At 38.4% G+C, this 16,433-nt stretch overlaps 1 long non-coding RNA gene and 1 other non-coding gene across 2 annotated transcripts in view; both read right to left on the bottom strand.

Annotated features, from left to right (window-relative positions):
* The window catches only part of LOC145518248 (uncharacterized), a 138,125-nt gene that overhangs the window by 89,738 nt on the left and 31,954 nt on the right, over positions 1-16,433 (bottom strand). The window lies entirely within an intron of this gene.
* On the bottom strand, positions 9,794-9,900 carry LOC145519253 (U6 spliceosomal RNA). The gene has a single exon (XR_014063670.1). It is a non-coding gene; the product is annotated as a U6 spliceosomal RNA (small nuclear RNA).

Here is a 16,433-nt window from a genome sequence, read left to right as displayed (position 1 = left end):
CAGATGCCATGATCTTAGTTTTCTGAACGTTGAGCTTTAAGCCAACTTTTTCACTCTCCTCTTTCACCTTCATCAAGAGGCTCTTTAGTTCTTCTTCACTTTCTGTCATAAGGGTGGTGTCATCCGCATATCTGAGGTTATTGATATTTCTCCCGGCAATCTTGATTCCAGCTTGTGTTTCTTCCAGCCCAGCGTTTCTCATGATGTACTCTGCATATAAGTTAAATAAGCAGGGTGACAATATACTGCCTTGACGTACTCCTTTTCCTATTTGGAACCAGTCTGTTGTTCCATGTCCAGTTCTAACTGTTGCTTCCTGACCTGCATACGGGTTTCTCAAGAGACAGGTCGGATGGTCTGGTATTCCCATCTCTTGAAGAATTTTCCACAGTTTATTGTGATCCACACAGTCAAAGGCTTTGGCATAGTCAATAAAGCAGAAATAGATGTTTTTCTGGAACTCTCTTGCTTTTTCGATGATCCAGCGGATATTGGCAATTTGATCTCTCGTTTCTCTGCCTTTTCTAAAACCAGCTTGAACATCTGGAAGTTCACGGTTCATGTATTGCTGAAGCCTGGCTTGGAGAATTTTGAGCATTACTTTACTAGCATGTGAGATGAGTGCAATTGTGCGGTAGTTTGAGCATTCTTTGGCATTGCCTTTCTTTGGGATTGGAATGAAAACTGATCTTTTCCAGTCCTGTGGCCACTGCTGAGTTTTCCAAATTTGCTGGCATATCGAGTGCAGCACTTTCACAGCATCACCTTTGAGGATTTGAAATAGCTCAACTGGAATTCCATCACCTCCACTAGCTTTGTTCGTAGTGATGCTTTCTAAGGCCCACTTGACTTCACATTCCAGGATGTCTGGCTCTAGGTGAGTGATCACACCATCGTGATTATGTGGGTCGTGAAGATCTTTTTTGTACAGTTCTTCTGTGTATTCTTGCCACCTCTTCTTAATATCTTCTGCTTCTGTTAGGTCCATACCATTTCTATCCTTTATCAAGCCCATCTTTGCATGAAATATTCCCTTGGTATCTCTAATTTTCTTTAAGAGATCTCTAGTCTTTCCCAATCTGTTGTTTTCCTCTATTTCTTTGCACTGATCGCCAAGGAAGGCTTTCTTATCTCTCCTTGCTATTCTTTGGAACTCTGCATTCAGATGGGAATATCTTTCCTTTTCTCCTTTGCTTTTTGCTTCTCTTCTCTTCCCAGCTATCTGTAAGGCCTCCTCAGACAGCCATTTTGCTTTTTTGCATTTCTTTTCCATGGGGATTTTCTGGGATAAAATATGATTGCAAAAATTCCTTCATCAGGTAGATAATATTTTCAAATGCTGAACTTCCAGGCTTGATCAAAGAAACCCTTCTTAGAATACCCATTGTATTTACCCTGAGTGCCTAAATGCCACAAAACAAATACATCTTTACTTAATGTTTGAAAATGCTATTATGACCTGCCTTCTCATTCTTCTTAAAAGAACAAAATAATCCATAATAGTTTTGTTCAATTTATTCTTGCGAGTGTCTTTATTTTTGCCTTGATTCTTACCCTGTCCTGGAGTTGGCTTTGTTTTGTCTGTGTCAAAGGATCTTTTTGATTTTTAAGTAGATTTTGCAGGAAGTAGAAACTTGTGGGGGTTTTGTGATGCATTCTGTTATTTTTTTAAAAGAATGATAATTCAGTCTGCAACCTTTATGTATTGCTTAAAAGGAATGAGTGCCATCTGTTTGTCTGCTGTGAGGGTAAAGGATTAAAGCAATTTGTGGTTAAATAAATTAGGTATGGAATTGCTTTCTTTATTGTTTCCACTGAAGGAGTCTTTCATAACTCTTTTTTTCCCTTTTAAATAAACTATTGAATTAGAGATCCCACTTCACTTAGGTTGTGACAAGGCTGAACAAGCAATCAGACTTCAAAACGCATATGGATTGTGTTGTTAAAACGGTTCTGTGACTCTAATAAATTTTTACATAGAAATGATATTCCTACACTAGCTAATGAATGCCGTTTCTGTGACTTTTTTTATGTGAGAAATGTATACAGGCAAATATTGCAGAGTTTTTGCTTTCATATCTCTTATTATTTCAGTTTTTTTCTTTTCCATTTTCCTTATGCTTTCTTTTTGACCTTTCTGAGACTTTTTGTCTTTTGACTCCTCCAATTTACTCTTAATCTCAGCTGTCTTGAGTGGTTTCACTGCCTTCCCAACCAAGGTTGACCTACTTCCCAACAATTACTCACTGACAATTTCAGCTTCTTTGCCTTCCGCTATGAATGTCTATCAAGTCACTATTCCTATATTATCTGTTCTGACATATTTATGGCCTGTATTTTCATCTCGATAATGCAACATTTGGTAATCCTCTTCTAAATTTTCACAATTTTCTTTAGCTCTTTTGCCTTATTCTCACTCCCATTCTTTTACTCTCAGCAGGAAATTTCTACATGTTCCTTACAGAGAAATTAGAAACCACTATGTATGCATTCCCTAAACTTGCCACTAATATAAACATTAGTTTATATTACCTTATTTCATCTTATCTTATTTTATCTCTTTTAAAGGACAAGTTGTGTTTCCTCTAACCAAGTTTAAACTTTCTATCTATTCTTTTATGTTTTTTCCTTCATCCTTCTTAAATATTTTCTCCATCGCCAATGGATGAAACTTATAACTTTTATGCACCTTGATTTTTCCAGTACAGATGTGAGATGCCAAAGAATTGATGCTTTCAATTTGTGGTGCTAGAGAAGACTCTTGAGAGTCCCTTGGACAGCAAAGAGATCAAACCAGTCAATCCTAAAGGAAATCAACCCTGAATATTCATTGGAAGGACTGATGCTGAAACTGAAGCTCCAATACTTTGACCACCTGGTGTGAAGAGCTGACTCATTGGAAAAGACCCTGATGCTGAGAAAGATTGAGGGCAGGAGGATAAGGGGGTGACAGAGCATGAGATGGTTGGATGGCATCACCGACTCAATGGACAAACTCTTGAGAAAACTCCAAGAGATAATGAAGGATAGGGAAGCCTGGCATGATGCAGTCCATGGGGTTGCAAAGAGGAGGACACGACTTAGTGACTGAACAATAACAACATCCTTCAATAAACCCTTTTTGAACTGTATTTAAATATATTCTTTGTAAAATAAGAAATAAAACAATTCCTAAACATTGTTTTACACTTTCTCTTCGTATGTCCATCTCAACTAGTCTTCTGAAAAATTAACCCAGTGGTAGAACAGTTTCAGGAGATGCTGAGTTCTGGAATGTGACCATGGGTATAGAAATGTACAGTAGAGGTGACAAGAATAGGAAAGAAAAGCAAAGAAACTGAAAGGCTATTATGTTAGATGGGTTGTTAAAGTGAAGTTTAAAGTCACCTGTAATAAAGACGTAACTTAGCCGAGAAAAAAGGACTATGACCGGGCACTAATTGTATCTAATATTTCTTAGTAAGTGAGTAAGGTTGATCAGAAAGTCTGTGGATAATTTATGTAGTGAATGAATAAAGTTTTGCATAATTCTCCAAAGAGCAGGATTTTTACTCCATGGAGAAGGAGAAATAGTGTAAACTCCAGAATGGAAGTCAGAAGGATGCCAACTTCAATTCCCAGAGGTGAGGTCCATGAGATGTTTGTGAAAGAGCAGAATCCTAATGAAAGAGCTGCAGGGGAAAATGGCTTTCTTGGCAGAGTCATGAAGAGTGTGGAATTTCAGTGAAGAACTCACAAATGAAGGAGAAATTTGTAACTGTGAATCAGGGTCTCCCAAAAACATATGGTGGGTAAATGCTCAGCAATGATGTGAAATCAAGGAAAAAGGAGCCTGGAGCAGTAATATGTTTAAGACTAGATTACAGATGAGTAGAAAGGCTCAGATCTTGGGCAATGAGCAAGGATAAAAATTTTGAGTAGAAGTAGAATAAACTAGTCAAGAACTCAAAAGATTTGCCATAACAGTTTTTTATTCATTTGGGAGAGATCAGGATGGCTTGGGTAAATACAATTCTAAAGGAAAGGATACTTGATGAGGAAATTCTGACTTGAGTTGATTGCACTGACTCTGATGACAGGCTCTGGGTGTGAGGTTCCTACACAGAAACTCCCTCTGTGGCAGTATGTGTGCTAAGGAGTAAGTAGGGAGATCTAATGGTCAGAGGTGTAGTCATAGAAACTGTGAGAAGCTCATCATTAGTCCAAGCTGTGTAAAACCACAGGAGCCACTGACCATCAGCATCTCCAGTAATGGTCCCCAATTTTGTGTTACTTGACATGTCACACGTTGAGCTGCATCACCCAGCGTTCTATGCAGAAATTCAAGAGATGTGATTGCTTCATATGCAATTACAGAAATCCTGATCATTATCCCCCCCCCCCCCAGTGGATACATATTTTTGTTTAAAATACAACCATTCCAAAAGTTACTTGAATCTGTTCCTCATGCATTTACTGATGGAAAGCAGAATTGGGCCAACTTTTTTTCTGGGTTTGATGTGCTTTCCAGACCTGTTAAGTTTAGCTGAAAGTAACCCCACTCCTTATAGTGTGAGATGTCTTAAAGTGCTTTTCTGCACCTACAGAATAAAATTGTCCACCATGGCTAATCGGAAGGAGAAGATGGCGTCAGAAGATGAGATGGCTGGATGGCATCACTAATGCAATGGTCATGAACTTGGGTAAACTTTGGGAGATGGTGAGGGACAGGGAGGCCTGGTGCTTTGCAGTCTATGGGGTGACAAAGAGTTGAACACGACTGGGTGACTGAACAACAACAATCAGAAATAAACAAAGGGACAGATATAAAGTTGGCAAAATGGAGAATATAAATGAAAGAGCTCTACTTAGCTAATGTGAATATAGAAATCACACAAAACCAGGATGCAAGGTAGGAATAGCCATGTTAGAATTTCCAGTTTTAATCCAGATATTGTACTTCAAGTAGACCTAGTGACTAGTATCCAGCATGCTAAAAGCATATTACAGTCTCTCTCATCTGCAAATTTTATTCATGCAGATGTTACGTGTCTTATGATGGAAAGACTTCCAAAAGGGAAAAGTGGTTTTCTTCATGTCAAATGTAATAAACCCAAACCAGGTAAGTCGGCTTTGCAGCCTGGAATCCTATTTGTTTGCATTAAGTTGACTTGTCTCATATATCTTTCACCAGTAATATCAGACTGTATATCCATTCTGATGATGTATACATGGAAAATTTTCAGCACAAAATCACATGGGAAACTCCATAAGATTGCTCTGACATGCTTTTTCTCTTATTTTTTTCCTGCTGTGATTTTGGAAGGTTGAACTTTTCTCCTGTTAAAATGATTAGTGCTTTAAGTGAATGAGATCACTTACTGAAATAAAAGTCCAGCCAAGCCACTCTCTCATATCGTGATCTCATATGGGCTCAGCCTCAAGAGAGGCCCCTAGAGAGATTTCGCAAAATTGTTCATCCAATTGTTGTATGCGGCCTCTGTTCAGAAAGGAAACATGGTTGACAAAATCTAGTAAAAAGGGCCCTGGGATGCCAAAAACAATATAAACCCATGTGTGCCTTAATATAGGCTGCTATCTTGCAAAAATAATCTTCCTCTGTTGTACATATAAAACCCCTGGTGCATAAAACACCTGAATACTTATGTAATTCTCACTCTCTGTGGAGTGAGAGACCCAAAATGCTGAGCTCTGCATGTAGCCCTGTGCCCATAAATGGTCCATGCAGCAATTGGAGATGCTGAGACTTAGCCTGCAAGCTTCATCTTAAAACTGTTAATATAAAAAGACAAGCCACAGACTGGAAGGAAGTATTGTCAAAACATATATCTGATCAAGGACTTATTTCCAAAATACAGAAAGAACACTTAGAAATCAATAAAAAGAAAAGAAAAAACACACAGTTTATAAAATGGGACAAAGATTTGAAGAGGTATTTCCCCCCAAAAGATACAGCATGGGCAATGAGCACATGAAAAGATATGTAGCATCCTTAGGCATTAGGAAAATGCAAATTAAAACCACAATGAGATACCAATACAAACCTCTCAGAATGCTTCATATGGTAAAGAGTCTGCCTGCAATGAAGGAAATATGGGTTTGACCCCTGGGTCAGGAAGATCCCCTGGGAAAAAAGTGGCAACCCACTCCAGTATTCTTGCCTGGAGAATCCCATGGATGGAGGAGACTGATGGGCTCCAGTCCATGGGGTCACAAAGAGTCAGACACGACTGAGCGACTAACATTTTTACACACATCAAGAATTATATAGAGCAATTAGAATAGCATATTGCTGGTAGAAATACAAAATTTACAAATTACTTTGGAAGACACTTCAGGGGTTTCTTATAAAGTAACATACACTCTTACTGTGCACGAATGTTCAGTTGCTCAGTCATGTCTGATTCTTTGCAACCCCATGGACTGTAATCCACCAAGCTTCTCTGTCTGTGGGATTTTCCAGGTAAGAATACTGGAGTGAGCTGCCATTTCCTTTTCCAGGGGATCATTCCAAAACCAGGCCTTGAACCTGCATCTCCTGTGTCTCCTATGTTGACAGGTGGGTTCTTTAACACTGAGCCACCACTTACCAGAGGACCCAAGTAAACATATATTTCATTTCTCTTGGGTAAACATCTTAGAGTGGAATTGTTGGGTCCTACACACTTACCATAGGGCCCAACAATCCTACTGTTAGATATTTACCCAAGAGAAATGAAATATCTACTTACATAAAGATTTGCAATCTAATTCCCATAGTAGCCTTATTCATAATAGCCAAAAAGTGGAAACAACCTAGGCTTCAAATGGTGAATGGACAAATAAACTATGGTATGTACAAACAGAGCTTCCCAGGTGGTGCCAGTGGTAAAGAACCTGCCAATGCAGGAGACATAAGAGACGCGGGTTTGATCCCTGGGTTGGGAAGATCCCCTGGAGGAGGGCACGGCAACCCACTCCAGTATTCTTGCCTGGGAAATCCCATGGGCAGAGGAACCTGATGGGCTGCAGTCCATGGGGTCACAAACAGTCAGAGATGGCTGAAGTGACTGAGCCCACCATGTACAAATAATGAGATACTCAACCACTGAATAGTATAGAGAGACACAAGCCACTGAGGTTATGCAACCAAGAGGATGCATGTTGAAGGCCATTATGCTAAGAGAAATAAGCCAGACATAAGCAATTACACAGTTAACAACTCTATTGAATGAATTTCTGGAAAATGTAAAACTACAGTGGCAGAAAGTATATATATTTGCAAGGGGCTGAGGATGGGAGTAGCAGGTTGACTCCAAAGAGGCACAGGATACCTTCCATATCATTCATTATTCTGATGGTTATATGCATTTGTCCAAACATTTTATTATACTCTTAAAATAGGTACATTTTGTTATATATGAATCATAGCTCAATAATGATTCAAAATAATACAGCTCCAAAACTGTAGAAGAAACATTTTAAGGTCTTAATTGGCAGCACAATAATGCAAAGAAAAGACAATTTCTCTACAGCAGATGCAAAACTTGAACAATCTCTCCAGAGATCAGTGACTTAGAATGGCCTCAAGCACTCCCCATTTTCTTAAAACTATTAATTATTTAATTAATTTATTTATTTTCGGCTGTGCTGAGTCTCTTGTGTGGACTTTTCTCCAGTTGCGGCCATCAGGGACTACTCTCTAGTTGTGATGCACAGATGTCTCACTGTGGTGGCTTCTCTTGCTGTGGAACACCGGCTCTAGGGCCATTGGTTTCAGTAGTTGTGACTCCTGGGCTCTAGAGCACAAGCTCAATAGATGTGCACACCGGCTCAGTTGTTCCATGACATGTGGGCTCCTCTCAGACCAGAGATGGGGCCTGTGTCTCTTGCATTGGCAGGCGGACTCTACCACTGAACCACCAGGGAAGCTCCCAGAACTCCCCAATCTAAAGATCCATGAATTTTAGGGACTCTTCTGGTGTTTCAGTGGCTAAGAGTCAGTACTCCCAAAGCAGGGGTCCTGAGTCCATCCCCTGGTCAGGGAACTAGATCTCACATGCCACAGCTAAAATTGCATGCCACAACCAAAGATTCCATGCACCACAACTAATACCCAGAGCAGCTAAACAAATAAATAAAATAAATATTAGCAAGAAAGGTGCATGCATTTTATTGGGAGATTTCTATTTGAAATTCAGGTAAGTTGTGTGTGTGTGTGTGTGTGTGTGTGTGTGTGTGACTGTGTGCATGATTGTAGGCTAAAGGACTGGGGATGGAAAAACTGAGATATCAAGGGAGCCAATGGAGAAAGGGTGAACTGGACTCTTGCCCTAAAAAGGGGCAGTGCCAAGGGGCTGGCCAGGTAGGCTACTGGAGATGCTGGCCAGCCTGGCTTTGAAAGCCCTTTGCTTACAAGCGCTCCTTGTTTCCATATGATAATCCATCACCACGTGTAATGTAGTCTGTGTGTAAGCACCTTTCCTTAGGAATAGAGGGGCTCCAGTTTTCCTGCTAATATGCAAAGTATTTCATTTAGTAATGGATTTCAGTAGGCTCATTTAAAGCTCTCCAACAGCTGTAGTAATAGATCAATTCTATAAATGGCTAATAGTCCATGTTTGCACTAAATATAATCAAATGGCAACCTATCTCTAAAGTAAACAAATAAGTTTTTATTCCATTCAATTTTCTCCAAACAGGATTAATCTTACTACTGCTTCTTGCTGCACATTGTCTGGAAATGACATTTTCCCCCAGTCTGCTTGGAGGCACTCTGAGAACACCAGTGGTCCCTGTATTTTCTCTCTTTCTTGCCTCTTCATAGAAAAATATTCATAGAAGAGACAGTTGCATGAAAAAGCCCTGGTCGCCACACTTCACCTTACAGCAGCAGCCCATGCCTGTTCTGTGACTCAGTATATCTCTTCTTGGCTCTCTGGAATGATTTTACATTATTTTAGTTCAAAACTCTGGACTCAGAGGATAAATAGAAAAGGAAAAGGCATGACGGTGAAATAATAGAGCTGGTTTAGGGAATATTTATTGGTTTTCCCAGAGACAAGTGGTAGAATGGTTTAAGTACAAACTGCTATGTATAAAATTAACAAGATAATTTCTGTGTCCTACAAACATGTCCCAGTGTCTCCAGACGAGATGGTGTATTCCATCAACATCTATTTTCTTCCACCACAAAAATTAAACAAATAAAAATAAAAATATCCTTTCCTCATAAAATGAATAAAATATATTTCTTTCCATGTTTGAGTCAATATATTTCATATACTGGTGAATATAGTTAATTGTACCAGAGAGAATTATAGTGGGACATGGTAGAATTTGGCTCTCCTGGTGGCTCAGATGGTAAAGAATCTGCCTGCAATGCAGGAGACCCAAGCTCGATCCCTGGGTTGGGAAGATCCCCTGGAGAAGGGAATAGCTACCCATCCAGTATTCTTTTTTTTTTTTAATTGAAGGATAACTACTTTACAATATTGCAATGGTTCTTGCCATACATCAACATGAATCAGTCATAGGTATACATGACTCCCCATCCTGAAGCCCCTCCCACCTCCCTCCACATCCTATCTCTCTAGGTTGTCACAGAGCACTGGCTGCGGTTACCCTGCTTCATGCATGGAACTCGCACTGGTCATCCGTTTTACATACAGTAATGTATGTGTTTCAATGCTGTTCTCGCAAATCATCCCACACTCTCCTTCTCCCAAAGGAGTCCAAAAGTCTGTTCTTTACGTCTGTGTCTCCTTTGTTGCCCTGCACATAGGATCATTGGTACCATCCTGCTAGATTCCATAAAAATATGGGACACTTCACAGATGTGTGGGTCATCCTTGTTCAGGGGCCATGCTAGTAATCTCTGCATCATTTCAAGTTTAGTATATGTGCTGATGAAGCAAGCACCCACTCCGGCATTCTTGCCTGGAGAATCCCATGGACAGAGGAGCCTTATGGGCTGCAGTTCATGAGGCTGCAAAGAGTCAGACATGACTGAAGCAACTTAGCATGCAGGCATGTTGGAATTTATATTAGTGAGACAGAGTATTTACCTAATTATCTCCAGGTAGCTATTGCCTTCTTCTGCCACTTATGTAGCCACATTATATATATATAAAATGAAAGAAAAAGCAAACAAATTTTTTAAAATGTATTGTGATCTAAACATAATTAATATAAATATTTGTCTTCAAAAACCTAGAAAGCCCTACATGGCAGGTGGGAGGTTCTTGATCTGTTTTAACTCTGAGTGACATTTGAAATCTTCTGAAAGTTTCCAGGCTAAATAATCAGCGTTAGGAGGATCTTTTATTTTTTATTAATGTAGTCATTATAATACAATTCATAATAAATTTGGGGGAGGCATTCTGCATGGAGTTTAGTCTTTAAGATTTTTCCTGCATGTCTACTCAATGCTTATGGTAGTCCAGAAGGATTTTTGAGGCAAAATGGGACAGTAAAAATATCTCTAATTAAACATTTTTGCCTTTAGTCTTTAACTAGGTAACAATGGGCAGGTGATTAGATATTTCTTAGGCCTTAATACTGATTGTTAGGAGGGTTTTTGTGAAAGTTAGACATAATGTACTTAAAGCTTTAATGATACATATTAGAAAGCCTTTGATAATGGACTGGCTTATCATCCCACTCCAAATGCTCTTTGGTGGTTAGAATGGGTCCCTGGAGTCTTTCATCATCATAATCTCATTTCACCTTCTTGTCACAGAATTTACATGTGGTCCAGATTTAACAAATATTTCATAAGCACCTTCCACATAACCCGTCTCTTGCTAGGCACTGGGTGCACAGCACTGAACAAACCAGAGTCTGTCCCTGCCCTCCTATTCTTATAATCAAGCTTCTCATGAGCAGCAGTGGATGATACAGCGGTAAGTTCTGAAACCCCCATCTCCAGGGATTCTGGTTGAATAAAGCTTGTCAGGCCCAGGTATCTGCATTTTCGCAAGTTTCCCAGGTGATTTTTAAGTAAGTTTTCTAAAGGCTTTGCCTGAAGTTGCGCATTCTGCCACCTGCTCAGGCAGCTTTGGGCTATGAACCTTGAGAGGCACGGTATCCGCTAGGGTTGCCTGACAAAATACCATAGACGGTTTGCTTAAACAATAGGAATGTATTTCCCACAGTTCTGGAGACTAGAAGTTCAAGATCAATGAGTCGGTATGGTCTGTTTTGGGTGAGAGTTCTTTTCCTAGGTGGCAGAGGAATACCTCTTCACTATGGACTCGTGACTTGCCCTGGGTTCAAATAATACAAGAAGAACAAGCAAACTCTCTGGCTTCTCTTCTCATAGAAGCACTAATCCCACTGGACCAGGACTCTACCTCCATAACCTCTTCTTATCCTAATTACCTCCCAGAGGCCCTGACTCCAAAATCCATCACCTTGGGCCTTAGGAGTTCAGTATATGAATTTAGGGGGACATAATTCAGCCCATTGAGGCATCTTGAGCAGACTCACCCTTTGTCCCATTTACCCTCATTATCACTGAACCTGGGGAACCCACCCCTGGTACTCGAAACAACAGAATTAAAATCTGCAGGCACCTTAAACCTGCTCCCAGAGACTGCAGATACATTTTTTAATAAAATAATGACTAATGAACAAATAAAATTAGAGTCTCAAATCATTTAGCTTAGAGTAAAAGTAACTATCAGATGGCATTAATGAATGACTATATATAACATATATATATTTTTATATATTATATATTTTATATATACACCCCAGGCTTCCCTGGGGCCCTAGTGGCAAAAAATCTGCCTGCCAATGCAGAATACCTAAGAGATGTGGGTTAGATCCCTGAGTCAGAAAGGTGGAGGATTAAATGACAACCTACTCCAGTATTCTTGTTGAGAAATCCCATGGACAGAGGAGGCTGGCCGGCTACAGTCCATAGTGTTGCAAAGAGTCTGACACGACTGAAGCAACTTAGCACAGACACATGCATATATATACCCCACCACCAATTTGATGTTTTCTTTTATGAACTCTACACAGTGAATTTCCTAAGGGGATAAGTAGGGAAGACTGTGAATTCTAAAAGTACTTTGCATTCCATAGAAACACGTAAAATCTCTACAAAAAATATTCTTCAAACCCATATAGACAGTCAAAATAAAAAAGAGGGATACCCTGTTACTAACATGTTATACCCCTCCCCAGGCCTTTTCCTTTCCTGAGAATTACAGTTAAAATCCTCTGCCCGGTGATGAATCTTTACAGGTGCAGTGCAACATCACATGCACAAAAAGAGTAGAGAGATATTACACCTGTTTAGGAGCAAGAGTTGGCAGAGTGCTATAAGTATTTTTGGACATTATACATTTCGGATCTCTTTTCCGATGGCCTGGGATTTTTTAACAGCTTTATTTAGGTATAATCGATACACAAAAAAATCTGGACATATTTAATGCATACCATTTAATAAATTTGGAGATATGCATTCATCTGTGAAGCTATCCCAACAACCAAGGTGATAAATGTGCCTATTACCTGTAAAAGTTTTCCTCAGATCCTTTGTGTATGTGTGTGTGTGTGTGTGTATGCATGTGTTAAGAATACTTAAAATGATTTTTACCACTTTAACAAATTTTTACGTGTACAGTGAATTGTTAACTATAGGCACTTTGTTACCCAGAAGGTTCCTAGAATATGTTCATGTTGCATAACTGTCACTTGCCTAGGATATTGTAAAAAAAAAAAAAATTATTATAGATGAAAACAAAAGTTTTGACGTATTTATATTGAGACATTACACTTGTGGTGCAAAAAGTGATTGTCTTAGTGGTCTCTAAGCTCAGTCTGGATTAAGATCTCTATCCATACTGATATCTGATTTTTCCCTCTGAATTTTTATATTCTGTCCCCTTTTCCCAATCACATGGTTTAAGCCAATGCCACCTGTTTATTCTCCATTATTTCCCTGAGATAGCAGGTTTTGCAATTTGATGCTTACTTTTTGGTTGATTCTCACATAAAGTCTGTAGTGTCAGCTTTGCAACATAAGCTTGTACTACTGGCACACAGCAGGTGCTCAACATATATTTGTTGAAAGCCTGAATTCACTGCATTGATAGGCAATCATGACAGATGCCTAGGGCATGGGTGAACAGAGTGGTATGCATTTTTGCTTAGCTGTATATTTTTCTTCCTTAGTAATAGAATACAAGAAATTATATTAATCCTTCCCATTAAGAACATCTGACATTATGTCATACTTCAGCATATGTGCTATGCCATGTTCAGTAAAATTAATTTGTTTTTAAATCAGATTTTTAACACTTTCCAGTGTTTATGAGAGAGACAGAAACCAACGGACTTGATCTTCCAAGGAGTGTGTTTTATTTCCTATGTGTTTTCCTACACTAAATGAAAACAGGACGCATGAGTAATCACAGGCTATTGCAATATGATCTTTCAAGGAATCACTGTGTAAGAAAATCAGATATTTTTCATTCCTTTAAACTACAACATTCATTTCAAGCCAAACTCGCTGATGTAAATATAAAATATTTTTAAATATACTTGTTCAAAATTCAGGACAAGTTGCTTCTCATTCCTCCCAAATTATCCCACCCTATTCTATTCAGGAAAGTTGGATTTACATAATTTCATCTCAGAGGAAAAAAAAAAAAGAAAAGCAGAAAATATAACAGAACCAATCCCAAATAACATGATGAGTCTTTACAGATAGATAGGCGCATAAGGACCTAAAGGTAGATAATTATTTCTAGGAAACATACAAACAAAGAAGAATGTTGTCAATGCCCCTTACAGTTGAGGTGAATGTATCCCAGTTTGTTCTGGTAGCATTATTAATAATGCCTCATTATTTTCAAAAATGTTCTGGTTTGGACAATAAATTATATGAGCATTTAAAAATTTTTATAAGACTTCTTTTTTGATGGGGATCATTTTTAAAGTTTTTCTTGAGTTGGTTACAATATTGCTTCTGTTTTATGTTTTGGATTTTTGGTCACAAGGCATGTGGGATCTTAGCTTCCCAACCAAAGATCAAACCCACACTTTCTGCATTAGAAGGCAAAGTCTTAACCGCTAGGCCACCAGGGAAGTCCCATGCGCATCTTCTGTTTGTGATTTTGGAGAACTAAAGCTTGGAAAACTAAGAATTTTGAAATGTATCTAACTGAATGGTAACATATATTCCCCAGCATTGATTTTTTTCCTCTTTCAAATATATTTTGGAAGAATAATTGTCATGAAATTCAGAATAGCAAACTCAATTCTTTCCCCTCATATCTGACTATGATAAACTCTTTGTAAAATTATGCTTTGAAAATGTGTGCCAAGTCAAATATAGGACATCGAAACAGTGATAAGTCACACAATAACTATGGAACACACGCTGGATTTCTGCTCAGAGAACCTGAATTCTCGTCTATACCATAAACCAACTTTGTGGTCTTGGTCCATTCATTTCAACTTTCCAAACACAAATACTATGAGATGTAAAAAGAGACTAAATTAACAGGGTTAAATAAGAAAATATGTACATGTTATTATTATCATCCTATTCCATTTAAGGCAGGCCTGAAAGGCACCTTAACTGAGAAAAGAAAAACTGTACAGGGCATGAAATTTGGTATATGGTTGGTTTGCTACAGGTTCTAGCTTAGCAAGTATCTTACCTTGGGAAGCTATTTAACCTTAATTCTTAGTTCGTTCACGTGCAAAATGGGGATAATCACATCCTGGTTCTCAGGCTTATAAGAGAACTCAAAACATTTCACAAATAAACAGTAATTTTGGTACTTCAGAACAGCGCTGCGGTGATGATTGTTTCCTGTGACATAAAATAGCATGGTAGAATCCCCAAAACTTGCACAAGTCTGAAATGCGTCTACACATATACAGAGGATGACAAATGGTGGAGGGAGGTGAATCCAAATTATTTTGGAAAATAAAAAGTAGCAAATTCCATAGGTTAAATATATTTGCAGGCTGGGTGACCCATTTAGTTCCCTCAATTCTTCTACATCTTATTGTAGCCTGTGGGCGTGCTAAGTTGCTTCTGTCATGCCGGATTGATTGCCACCTCATGGACTGTAGCCCACCAGGCTTCCCTGTCCATGGGATTCTCCAGGCTAGAATACTGGAATGGGTAGACAATTCCTTTTCCAGGGGATCTTCCGGACCCAGGGATCAAATCCAGGTATCCTGGCAGATTCTTTACCGTCTGAGCCACCAAGGAAGCCCTATTGTAGCTTACAGCCTATTAAACTGAAAATTAGTCTGTAACATTTAAACAAAATTGTTAACTATGAAGAAAAGCTGATAAAAATGTCACCAAAATGCAGAAAGGAGAATGTTAATGATTATAGAACTTTATTGGCCAGATTGATAGATGAAAAGACAGGATATTGATCTGCAGAGATTTAGTGTGATCAGGAGAAAAATAAAGTAGCAGGTGGATTGCCAGCAGTATGATATTCAAAAAAATGTCACTGTGGGAGAGATTGAGAACTATAGTTGAAACCGTAATAAAACTCAGCCACATTTATCTGGTTTAGCCTGTTTCATGCCTTAGAAGACAGAAGTTTCATGACATTTTTCATAGACAGGCAGTGATAGCAGATTTTCACATTTTTCAGATTAATTGTGGGAGAATTGAAGAAAGCAGGGACAGAACACAAAGAAGCATTGCTCACCCATAATTTTTCTAAAGATGTAACTTGTTTTGTAGCTTCTTTTTTAAAACTTTGCTTCAGCTCTTCATTAAACAAGATTTGAAAAATTTTGTATAGTTTATGATAAACAGTAGATCTTTGATCATTTACTATTTATCATCTAAGGAGAAAAATACTAGAGTTAAGGAGGTAAATAACTCAGTTTTTACCTGTATGGATTGAGAATTTTTGGAATATATTCCTAAATTAAAAGTTTGTTAATCCATTGATTGTCAAATTTTGATTGAGGTTCTCTCACCATTTTGCCTTCTCGAACAGTAGCTATTACTAGTATACCCTCCAGAATGGGAGGCATAAAAATAACAGAAAAACTCAACTTGGCAAAAAAAAAAAGTAATTAAAGAGGGAAACTTAAGTATAAAACCTTATAAACTATAAAATGTTTACTAGGAATCAAAGTGTCTGACTTTCCCTTTATGCAAATATTACTGAAAATCTTACATATGCAAATAACATTACTTCTTTATAACAGATTAAAGACATACAGTACAGTGATTAGTATTCCTTGTATGCATTCAAATACAGCAAGATTGACATGCGAGCAAAATGAATTACAGTCAGGAATAATACTCTATTACTATCATATCACTCAAAACCAGTATCAGGTAGGTAATATAGCATTTGGGGAAATGTGGGAATCTGTCAAGGCATTAGCAAGAGGCAGGAAATTTTCTCATCCAGGAATATGATTTTATATCACTCATGATTAAGAAT

The sequence above is a fragment of the Giraffa tippelskirchi genome, chromosome 8, assembly GCF_054371585.1.
Source record: "Giraffa tippelskirchi isolate mGirTip1 chromosome 8, T2T-mGirTip1v1.2.pri, whole genome shotgun sequence".
In the NCBI taxonomy this organism is placed as follows: Eukaryota; Metazoa; Chordata; class Mammalia; order Artiodactyla; family Giraffidae; genus Giraffa; species Giraffa tippelskirchi.
Note: the sequence above shows the minus strand (reverse complement) of the source record. Positions and strands in the feature narration are given on the sequence as shown.